At 43.9% G+C, this 12,057-nt stretch overlaps 1 pseudogene; it reads right to left on the bottom strand.

Annotated features, from left to right (window-relative positions):
• LOC145793167 (AT-hook motif nuclear-localized protein 10-like) lies at positions 1–11,719 on the bottom strand (annotated as a pseudogene).
• Positions 11,720–12,057: the final 338 nt, after the last annotated feature.

Here is a 12,057-nt window from a genome sequence, read left to right as displayed (position 1 = left end):
TTAGCATAATTTCTGGTTATGCCCCTGCCTCCATGGCATGCTTGAGATGCCTTGGGGGTTACTGTTGTTTCAAGCTCCTGTGCTCTGGTTGAGTGGACTCCCAGGCCCATCAGACGATTCACCGAGTGTCCCGTGTGATGGAGGGCTGCTAGCACCTGTTCCACTGCCACCCGGGGTGAGCTTTGGTGTAGCAGATAGGGGTTCCATTTGGAGCACTGGCTTTGATTCCTTGCTACCATCTGTGATGAAACTACCCACAATTACCTACAATGAAGGAAGAAGCCCACCATTAACGGTGCCATTAGATAGAAAGGAAAGCCTACTATAACCCCATAATGCTAGCTTTGAAAATAACTATGAATTGGAATTTCTCATTATTCCAACTGCGCTACGCTTCTGATCTGGAAAACACAACTTTGGGTTGTTGGATATTAGACTGCCCAAGGCAACCTATTGTTACTGTTGAGATTTTTCTTCTACATATTACCCCAATTGTAAAAGCTCAAAATAAGGGTTCTAAATCTTGGACATGCCTTCACCAGTACTGATATATTTCATTTGTAAGATGTTGATAGAATATGAAATACGAAATCAACGTGCCCAGTTTCTCATAATATGCAAAGATTTGCCGCAGAAGCAGACAAACCTGGACAGGAGATGCAGCAATTAGAAGCCCTGCAACACCACCACCTAAAACATGTCCATTTGGTCCAGCTAACGGGACACTCAACCCACCAGTTCTGCTCCACTGACCACCTACCTATGTCAGCAGAAATGAACCAGAAAGTGACAGTATATCAAATTGGTCCTGCATAAGAAAAAATTATTAAGACAGACCAATAATTTGGTAAAAAAAAATATTTAATGCCTAAATACACAAAATGATGACCATTCGAGGCAGAAAATGAAAAAAATATTTAATGCCTAAATACACAAAATGATGACCATTCGAGGCAGAAAATGTCTGAAGAATCATCATAAATGATAACAAATGGGTTGTGCAGCTGAATAACACATGAATTAAACACCTACACGAAGAGATCACTTCCCAAACAAACTGAAATGGTGCGCCTGACTCCCCTACTGGAATTATTCAATAATAAACAAATAAACAACAATTTATCATTAGTTCTCAAATCAGCTATATTTTCCTATTGAATGTGGCAGTCCTTCAAGTATGGACACTTGAAAAAGAAAAGTAACAATAACAACAAATACATAATTTAGAGCTTAGAGCCACCAATTGCAAATTCAGCATATTTTGTACTTTCAATACATACTTGGACTTCATGAGTCAGGATATTCAATAGAAACTTGTAATAATTTCAAAGAGTAAACAAGTTTGTATTCCGCTGCAAATAATTGCAAAGCAAGGTCAATAACAAAGTAACCAACAATCAAACAAACCTCATATGTTGCAGTTCCACCAGAGGTTGCTGCTTGGCTAAGAGTCACATTGGATATGGTGCCATTTGCAGACAGGATGCAAACAACACTAGGACCATGATGAGAGAATGACATTATCTTTGATGACACATCCTGAAAACACAAATCACTTAAAAATTAGTAACAAATTTCTTCATCAACACAATTTGACATGAACAGTGAGCTTTTTATAGGATCACAAGCACAATAAATACTAATTATGAAGACTAGAATTCTATTAAACATGAATATGATATCACAGATTAGAGCATGCATACTCTGGTAAGAACACTAAAATATATATCACACTGGAGACAGGGTAGAACTTCCAAATCATCATCCCTCGTATTGATAGATATTGATTAACAAGCATCTACTACAACACAGAATACTCTAGTCTTGTTGGTTCATCCCTTGTATTGATTGATATTGATTAACAAGCATCTACTACAACACGCAACAAGGGATTGTATAGAAAGTGCGAAGCATGGACGATTCGAAGAAAGTAGTGTCTGTGCCCTGTCCAACACTCGTCAAACACTTGAGCGCTTAGTTGGGAAGGTTCTTGAGCACTTATTATACTTTGTAAAAGGATCTAAAAAAATCAATACATATATAGATGTTTTAATTATTTTTCCCAAGAATGCTAAAAATCAAAAATTAACACCAGAATAACAATAATAGATGCATTTCTATGTCCAGAACTTCTTAAATGCTTAAAAAGGTAAGTATGTGTATGCAATTAAGTTTTCACAAGCATTAACATAGATGACATGTGACATAATTAACCAATTATACTCAGATATAATTAAGTTGAACCCAAATAATGTTGGTATAAAGCTTTAGATATACTAGTGTTCCTTGCAGTTGAAATAGGGGAAAACACTGGGAGCTCATATAATCGGGAAAGTTCCTAACATAGCGAACTTAATATTGACAAAAAGATGTAAGATGGACTCATGTTCTGGGGAGACATTATAAGTAGAACCAGAGAATGAATGCAGATCCTTGCAACTTAAAACATGACACAGATTTCGTAGAAATCCTGACTTACATTTTATTGTGTGTGATATCCTACTAGATAAATGAAAATGAAAGTAGACTCATTTTGCTTCCTTTTAACAAGGCACAATTGTATGGACCTAAAGGCTACAACAAATAAATGGCCTTGAAATTCAGTTATGTCAGATGAAACAGTTCGTTCCAGGTGGAACGGGTCGGACTGATCCACGCTCCTCAAGCCTATGTCTGAATGACCAAGCCCACGGGGAAACCTGCACAAAAGTCCAATGGGGAACAGGGAGTCCCCCAGCGAACCCTCCGACGAGCAAGTTAGGAAGAGAAGTGGACTGTAGAGATAGACTAGAGATAGAAAAGTTTAACATTTTTCTTGTCTTCAACGTCTGCTTATATCCTCTGAAAATCATTTCGTTGTCCCTTCCGACCTGTCACCTTGGCCGAAAGTTTATGTTGTAGCTTACCTTGTTCAGGGTGGGGGCGTGCTGTCCCGACGGAGAGGGGTTATCGCAATAAATGCTGTAAGGGGCCTCATTAATGGTGATGTGACGTGGCAATAACTTTGCAGATCTTTGTCTGCTGATGTGGCTTGCCCTTCTCTCGCCACATGTCTTGATGTCATTAGTTTTTATTGCTATGTGGGGCTTTAGCAGTGTTGGGCTTTAGTATTTGAGATATGTATTGGGTCCTAAACGGTGGGCTATAATCTTTATGGGCTTACCCATGTCAGTAGTCCCCCATTCCCAAGTGCAGCTTTAGTCTAACGAAGGGAATAATGAAAAAAATGAGGGTTGCGAGGAACCGGCAGGGTCAAGGCTGACCGAGAAGGGTGGCCGACCATGAGGAAGGCCGACCGCGAAGGGTGGCCAAGAGGAAGGCCAACCGCAAAGGGTGGCCGAGTGGAGGGACCGACCAAGAGGAGGGCCGACCGCGAAGGGTGGCCGAGTGGAGGGACCGACCAAGAGGAGGGCCGACCGCGAAGGGTAGTCGAGTGGAGGGACCAACCAAGAGGAGGGCCGACCGCGAAGGGTGGCCGAGTGGTGTGGCGCGGGGCTTGAGAGGCGGCGTGACACGTGCTGGAGTGAAGTGGAATAGACAGGGAAGGGGAAAGGGGCAGTGGATCGTGGTCGTACACGTAACGGAATCGTGTAGTGGGGGAGGTTAGGCGTTGGGCAATAAGTGAAACAATAGGTCATGATAGGGTGTTGAAAAGACAGTTTGGGCGGATTTTTGAAAATTTTCAAACTGGCGAGAATTAATTGTGACCCTTGGAATACAGACAAGCCTTGGTCCTTTGGTATTATTCGCTTTACCTATCTGTTTGCAAAACATCAAAACATTCCCAGTGTAAATTCCTTTGTTGCTAGAGATACGCCCCTGCAACACTTTGTGGATTTTCTTGCGCCCACATCCGAAGCGATTCGCAGACACACGAGAGAGATGGCCCAAGAGGAAGCAACAAACGCAAGGGTTGATCCACTAGGCGACGACGATGCGGTAGGTTTGGCAGAACAATATCGTATGGAGCGTAGGGAGGGGCAGGGAGCGAGTCAAGTTGTGCGAGCTCACCCCAGGACAATGATCTCGGCCGCAAGACCAATTAGCTAGGTGGAGCCGGACCATTGGCACACCAAGCCAGACAAATTCGTACTGAGAGTGGAGGAGCTCGAGGGAATAAGGAAAAAGTATCAAATTCCGTCGGAGATAGGGCTAAGACTGCCCGAATCCACGGAGAGGGCATCAGATGTGCGACCGGGCAAGTTCAGTTTATACGATGAGGCACTACGAGGGGGTTTGAGGCTACCTCTCCCCCAAGTGGTGGTGGAGGTGTTAAACAGGTTGGAGGCGGCGCCAGGCAACTGATGCCAAATGCCTGAAAATGGCAATGGCGTGCGCGAGTGCCTGGTTGCAGGCGACTGGGGGGACGGCAATGTCCGTGGACGAGTTTTTCTCTTATTAGAAGGTATCCGGTCAGCAGGAGACCTAGGTCACCTTGCAAGCGATGGCAGGGCGGGGGCTGGTGGCGAGTCTCCCATCGTCGGTGAAGGGATGGAGGCCGAGATAGTTTTTTGTAACAGTGAACGGTGGGGAGGGAATTCGCACGACATGGAAGGTGCCCACCAAATCGGTTGAGCCCAAATTGGACAAGGTGGCTGAGGACCGAGTAAAGAGGGTGACGGAATGGAGGGAAGAAAAGGGGGTGACGTGGGACGAGTTGGTCCTGCCTTCAAAGTTGTTTGCCCTGGACTTAGGGCCGCAACCGTTGGAGGAGGATTGAGCAAGAGAGGAGTCAGAGGCGCAGAGAAAGGCAGGGGAGGAGGAGGAGAGGAGGTTGTTCGCTCGAGCAGACAAGTACAAGAAGACCCAACTGGGGCCTGTTCCGAAGCCGATCGCGAGGGAATGCATCCGACCGCACCCCAAGCCGCTAGGGGAGAAGGACTTGGGCAGTTTTGAGCCACGACCGCCCCAAGTTGATCCAGTGAAGGAAAGGGCAAACAAGGAGGGGGAGGCTCTGAAGAAGAAGAAAAAAAGGAGGAGTGTACTTGAGGGGGCTACAGATGCGCCTGGATCGAAGAAGGCGAGGGTCGGTAGGGAGGACACCCCTATGGCTGGAAGTAGGGGAAAAGGTAGTGAGGGTGACCCCAGGAAAGGTGGTTGTCCCAAAGGTGCAAAGGGACAAAGGTCAGGGGGACTAAGAGGGGAGAAACGCACATGAGTGCCATGCCTAAGATGCAAGTGGATAGTGGGTCAGCCGACCCCAAGGAAGTGATGGAGCAACAGCCTAAAGGGGGGCCTGCACCCCAAAAAGAGGTGGTCAGGTTGAAGCATGCCATCTATCACGCCCCCATAGTGGCTGGGCGACTAGAGGGAGAAGAAGGCCCAGCTAGGACAACGGCAGATCTTCTCTTGGGCATAGTGGACGAAGCAGCCGTGCGCTCTGCCACCAGGTTCAATGAGGCTGAGCTGCTAAGGGGGCTGTGCTCTGCCCAAATGGAGGCGACCACTTTAGCAGAGGCTTTGCTGAGAAAGGCAGCGGCTGCAAAACGTGAAGTGAAGCCTCTGAAGGCCAAATTGGAGGAGGTGAAGGCCCAACTTAAGAGTTTGAGGAGTGAAACTGCGGGGTGGAGGAGGACCGCACGGAGCGTTTGCGCTAGGGGGTTGGAAGAGGCTCAGAAGGCGAAGAAGATGGAGATGTTGGTGATCGTGCAGCGCAATGTTGCCGCTTGGGTCCATGTTGAGCTGCTCGCGGTCAAGTTGGAGCTAGAGGACGAACGCCGCAAGATAGTGTCGCTCGAGTTCCAGTTGGCTGGCGGGCAGAAGAAGCTGGGGGATGCTCAAAATGCCTGCACAGTTGCCACCGAGCGGTTTGAAGAGGCTATGACCAGCAATGAAGAACTGTGCGCCCAGCAAATCAAAGAAAGGGATGAAGCAGACCTGAAGATTGTTGGGTTGCAGAAGGAGCTGGAAGATGAGCGTGCTAGGGCAATGGAGGAGAAAACGAGGTTGAAGAAGGAGTTGGAACTGACATGGGTAAGCCCATAAAGATTATTGTAAAACCCAAGTTGTGTGTAGGATTATTTTATTGGATAGATTAGTAATTAAATTAACTTATATGAGTCATTTATTAATATCAAAGAATTAGTTATGAGATGGCATTATATTTCCTATTACTTAGATGGGTAATTTTGTAACTTTGAGAAATTAGGTTAATAAGCCCACCTATTGTGGCTTTAAGTCTTGGAAAACAAACAAAACAGAGGCTATGAATTGCTCCATAGGCGGCTAGGGTTTGAGAAGGTAAAAGAAAAAAAAAAGAAAAAAAGAAAAAGAGAAGAGCTGCAGAAAGGGTTTGGAAGAGTCAAAGGTGAAGGTAGCAAGCAAGGGTTTGGAAAAGTTTAAAATTAAAGAAAAGAAACCCAAACCAAGAAAGAGGGAGGATTCATAAGAGTGGTGGTTTTGCTTTATTCATCACTTAGGTAAGATTTATTTTATTGTATTCCTATCTATGATTTTAGTGTTAATATATCAATAAATGATTTTATGGGCATATATGATTAAATAGATATATTGATATAGTCTATGTTGGGGGCCTCAATTTTGCTCAATTTTAGAGTGTATTTTGCATCCCATTTGGGTGGTTCATATTTTGAGATTGATATGTGATAGGTTAAGTTTAATGGTGGTGTATTTGTGAGATACACGATTGACTACAAGCAATTACAAATTTTTACATGTATATAAACAACAAGAGAATAATATGGGTTGAGAATTTCTGAAGCCGTGATGGCTTTGTTTTGATGCTAAATCGTGGGAGTTCCTAATACTATTGGGTTAATTTATTCTATTGTTGTTACAAGAAGAGATGGATGGGTGCACATAATAATTGTTTATGCGGTGTAATATTTTATTAGGTTTGTGAGATTGAGGTGGATCTTGGTAAATTGAGATTAGCTTGGAAAATATTATTTTAGTTGTTCGAAGGTAAGTAACCCTCTATCACTGTTGGTTCATTTTTATTCCTACTGAATCGTTTAAAATTATAAATATTTATTTATAGCATTCATGTTCTCTTAAAATAAAATATGGGTCAAGTATAAAACAACATCGATTTGAATATTTTGTGAAACTATTCTGAAAATTGTACCAAATATTTATTCCGAAAATATCGAATATTTTATTTAAAAGTTGTGTATTGTTTGAATTTTGAACATCACTCTAGTCTGACTATGATTTGGACCCTAGTCAATGGGGGTTATTTATTGGCACAGAAACTAGTTTCTTTTGGGGCTTTACCACCGGCCTATGTGTGGTTCTGGGCCTTGTCACGGGCTAAGTGACCGTAGTCATTAAGACTTTGGTTTTGTGAATCAAATCATTGAACCATCTGAATATCGAACCATCGATTTGAACAACGAATTTCCTTTGAATTATCTTGTTGGATTTTCAATTAAAATGTATTGTACATTGTTTATTTTTAGCTATGAAACCGTTTTACAAATAATTGTTCATTTATTGAACTGTAGAAAAAAAAATTATATTTATTGGTTATCGATTTATTTATTTATTTTTGTATACTTGATCCAGCTAGCAGTGATGGTTGGTTATTTACTGGGCTATCTAGTTTACTCTTATTTTTTTTCAGATTCTGAAGAGTAGAGCTGCACGGGATCTTTTTTTTACATGTGGGAGTGCCGAGAGTAGGACCATGATTTAAGTACTTGGATTATTGTTTTGTTAGTGGATTAAATTAGTGGATTTGGTGGACATTTTCATTTGAGAACTATTTATTTTTATGGATTTTGGCATTATGACAATTAAGGATTTAATTTGAGTATTTTATTTTGTGGGTTATGTGATTGGATTCTTAGCCTTGCATGCTCACTTATATGAGTGTGCGGCGTTGTCACAGAGCTTGGGGCGTGACAATTATAGCCCACCGTTTAAGGCCCAATACATATCTCAAATACTAAGGCCCAGCACTGCTAAAGCCCCATATAGCAATAAGAACCAATGACATCAAGACACGTGGCGAGAGAAAGGCAAGCCACATCAGCAGACAAAGATCTGCAAAGTTATTGCCACAGCACATTGCCATTAATGAGGCCCCTTACAGCATATATTGTGATAACCCCTCTCCGTCGGGACAGCACACCCTCACCCTGAACAAGGTAAGCTACAGCATAGACTTTCGGCCAAGGGGACAGGTCAGAAGGGACAACGAAATGATTACTAGAGGATATAAGAAGACGTTGAAGGCAAGAAGAAGGTTAAGCTTTTCTATCTCTAGTCTATCTCTACAATCCACTTCTCTTCCTAACTTGGTCGTCGGAGGGTTCGCTGGGGGACTCCCCGTTCCCCATTGGACTTTTGTGCAGGTTCCCCCGTGGGCTTGGTCATTCGGACATAGGTTTGAGGAGCGTGGATTAGTCCGACCCGTTCCACCTGGAACGAACTGTTTCATCAGTTGGCGCCGTCTGTGGGAACGCTTTGCTCCACGCGCCAGTTGTGCTCATTGTCACCGGAAACCCTATCCCAACAACCTTTTCTTGCTACCCATCAAAGTGTATGGTCACGACTAGATCCATGGCTTCTCACCATAACGCTGTCGACCACCAAGCCAACCCCCTCAATCCAAACAACCCACCACAGTATTTCATCGAGCTTACCAACAGCATTAACCGCATGGCCGAGCAAAACCAAGCCCTGATAAATGCTTTACTCCAAAGAAACCTTACCATGCCTCCTCCACCACCCCCAAATATTTCCCCCAACCAAGAACGAGCCCGTGCCATACTATCCTGTAGCCTAATCCACCCAACTTGGAAGGCTTACAACCTCCTCCCTCAAATGTAAATCCACCACCCCGACCCCCACATCCATCGGTCCCGGCACTAACCCTTGAAGGAGAGGCCAGTAGCGTCCAGCCCCCGCTGCCCTCCGGTGGTGACAACATTCCTCTCTAGGACGCAGAACTCCGAGCCATGAAGCTCCAACTCCAAGGGGTCATGCAGAACATCCAGCATAAACCCTCTACCACAGCCAACTTGCCATTCGTCGCCTCCATCCGGGATAAACCTCTACCCCCAAGTTCAAAATGCCCACCATCGACTCTTTTGACGGTACGACGGACCCAGTCGACCACTTGGAGACCTACAGGACCCTCATGATCCTCCATGCTTTCCCTGACGAGATCATGTGCCGGGCTTTCCCCGTGACACTCAAGGGGTCCACTCGACTTTGGTTTAGTCAACTGCCAGCAGACTCTGTCTTCACTTTTTAGCACTTCAGTGACTCTTTCCTTAGCCATTTCATTGGAGCCCAGCGCTAGCGGCGTTCGGCAACCCAACTCCTTAACATCCGTCAGACTGAGGGGGAGTCGCTACGCAGTTTTGTTGCCCGCTTCAACACCGAAGCCCTGCAAGTAGCGAAAAACGATGACAAGGTCTTCCTTACGACTTTCATGGCCGGTTTGCGATCGTCTGACTTTCTTTTCTCTCTCTCTAAAAACCCCCCGACCTCCATGGCAGCCCTACTCTCCAAAGCCCCAAAATATATGAATGCTGAAGATTCCCTAGCCACTCAACAAGATCGTATAACCAAAAACCCGACCCCCAGGGAAAAAAGGAAAGATTTAGAAACCAGAAATACCCAGTACAATAACCAAACATCTCAGTACACTAACCGACCCCCCAGAACCGACCGATCGGCCCCAGCCTGACCGCCCGGCCAGTTCAAGCGGTACACCCCCCTAAACTCCCCTATGGAACAAGTCCTCCATCAGATCCAGTGGGACTACCCCCTAAAATGGCCCCAACCATCACGGACTCCTTCCAATCGGAAATACCAGTCCAAATATTTCCGTTTTCACCAGGATCACGGCCATAATACCGAGGAGTGTGTTAACCTCAAAGATCAGGTCGAGGGCTTGATTCGTCAAGGACGCCTCAGCCGATTCATGGATACTCGCCCTCAGTAGAGGCAGCGGACTGAACCCATCAGAAACAACCACCGGCACACCCCTCCCCGACAGCCAGCACAGCCTAACCAAGGTCATGATGAAACAGTTCGTTCCCACAGACAGCGCCAACTGATAAAACAGTTCGTTCCAGGTGGAACGGGTCGGACTGATCCACGCTCCTCAAGCCTATGTCTAAATGACCAAGACCACGGGGGAACCTGCACAAAAGTCCAATAAGGAACGGGAAGTCCCCCAGTGAACCCTCCGACGAGCAAGTTAGGAAGAAAGTGGATTGTAGAGATAGACTAGAGATAGAAAAGCTTAACCTTCTTTTTGTCTTCAACATCTGCTTATATCCTATGGTAATCATTTCGTTGTCCCTTCCGACCTATCACCTTGGCCGAAAGTCTATGCTGTAGCTTACCTTGTTCAGGGTGAGGGTGTGCTGTCCCGACGGAGAGGGGTTATCGCAATGAATGCTGTAAGGGGCCTTATTAATGGCGATGTGTCGTGGCAATAACTTTGCAGATCTTTGTCTGTTGATGTGGCTCGCCCTTCTCTCGCCACGTGTCTTGATGTCATTGGTTCTTATTGCTATGTGGGGCTTTAGCAGTGCTAGGCTTTAGTATTTGAGATATGTATTGGGCCCTAAACGGTGGGATATAATCTTTATGGGCGTACCCATGTCAATGTCCATCGATGATATTATACAATAATAATTTAATAATTCTAATCAATAAACATGAATTCATAACAAAAATCCAAGAATTCTGCAAAAATAAAACACTCTAGAGACATGTTTACATTACCATAGTATTAACACAATTGAACATATTTAACTACTACTTCACTACAGACTAAAAACAAACAAAAAAACAACAAAGAAGAAAAACAACAATTACAGCAGAAATTCACAGGAAATAATTTTCTTGCATAAAACCAAGCGAATAAGCAAATAACTTTTAATAGTTCATACACATGCACAACTGCTAGTTACACGGCATGAATACAATAAGTAAATAGCTATAGAACTCCTGCCATAGATACAGGCCTAGTTGACCATAGGTTACAAGAAGAAATAACACTGGTCAGCAAAATCTAGCTCAGAGGCACAAGAAAATCATCATAGACAACAAAAATTCAAATTGATGACTAATTGCATTAATCAAGAAGAACAAAAAAGAGAAAGACAAACCTCTCCAGCTTTCACGGAGATAATATGTGGTGTCAAACCAACCCCCGCTGATCCTGCAAGCAGAAATTGTAAGTTTAGAGAAGAGAAAGAGTTAGGGCAAAAGATTACACCTCATCCCCTCTTATATTGATAATAATGAATAATTACAGGAGTCCTATAAAGCATAAATTATGAGCCAGTCTATTACATCAATCAAGGAAAAATAAAATAAAATAAGAATAAAATATAATAACTATTCTTTCATATTCTAACACTCCCTCTCAAGCTGGTGCGAAGATATCTCTCATATCCAACTTGTTGAGAATGCCATGAAATGGTTTGTTTCCTATACCCTTGGTGAAAACATTTACTAGTTGGTCTCTAATCTTCACAAATGGAATACATATGGTGTCACTAGTGAGTTTTTCCTTGATGAAGTGTCTATCAATCTCCACATGCTTAGTTCTGTCATGTTGAACTGGACTATGAGTTATGTTGATTGCGGCTTTGTTGTCACAGTACAATCTCATGGAATCAGTTTGATGGATCCCCAAGCCTCCCAATAATAGTCTAATCCGTAGCAAGTCACATACACCCTGAGCCATAGCCCTAAATTCTGCCTCAGCACTAGATCTAGCAACCATATTCTATTTTTTACTTCACCACGTGACTAGGTTGCCTCCAACAAATGTGTAATATCCAGAAGTTGATCGTCTATTAATGACTGATCCAGCCCAATCCGCATCAATGAATGCCTCCATACTGAGATGTCCATATTTTGAGAAATAGAGACCCTTTCCAGGTGAAGCCTTCAGGATTTTCAGGATTCTCATAACTGCCTCTAAGTGGGAATATCTCAGAGCATGCATAAACTAGCTAACCATGCTCACTGTTATTGCAATGTTTGGACGTGAGTGGGATAAGTATATGAGCTTACGCACTAGCCTCTGATATCTCCCATGGTCTACCTCCAAGCATTCTA

This window comes from Camellia sinensis, chromosome 6 (genome assembly GCF_055761805.1).
Source record: "Camellia sinensis isolate YWXY chromosome 6, ASM5576180v1, whole genome shotgun sequence".
In the NCBI taxonomy this organism is placed as follows: Eukaryota; Viridiplantae; Streptophyta; class Magnoliopsida; order Ericales; family Theaceae; genus Camellia; species Camellia sinensis.
Note: the sequence above shows the minus strand (reverse complement) of the source record. Positions and strands in the feature narration are given on the sequence as shown.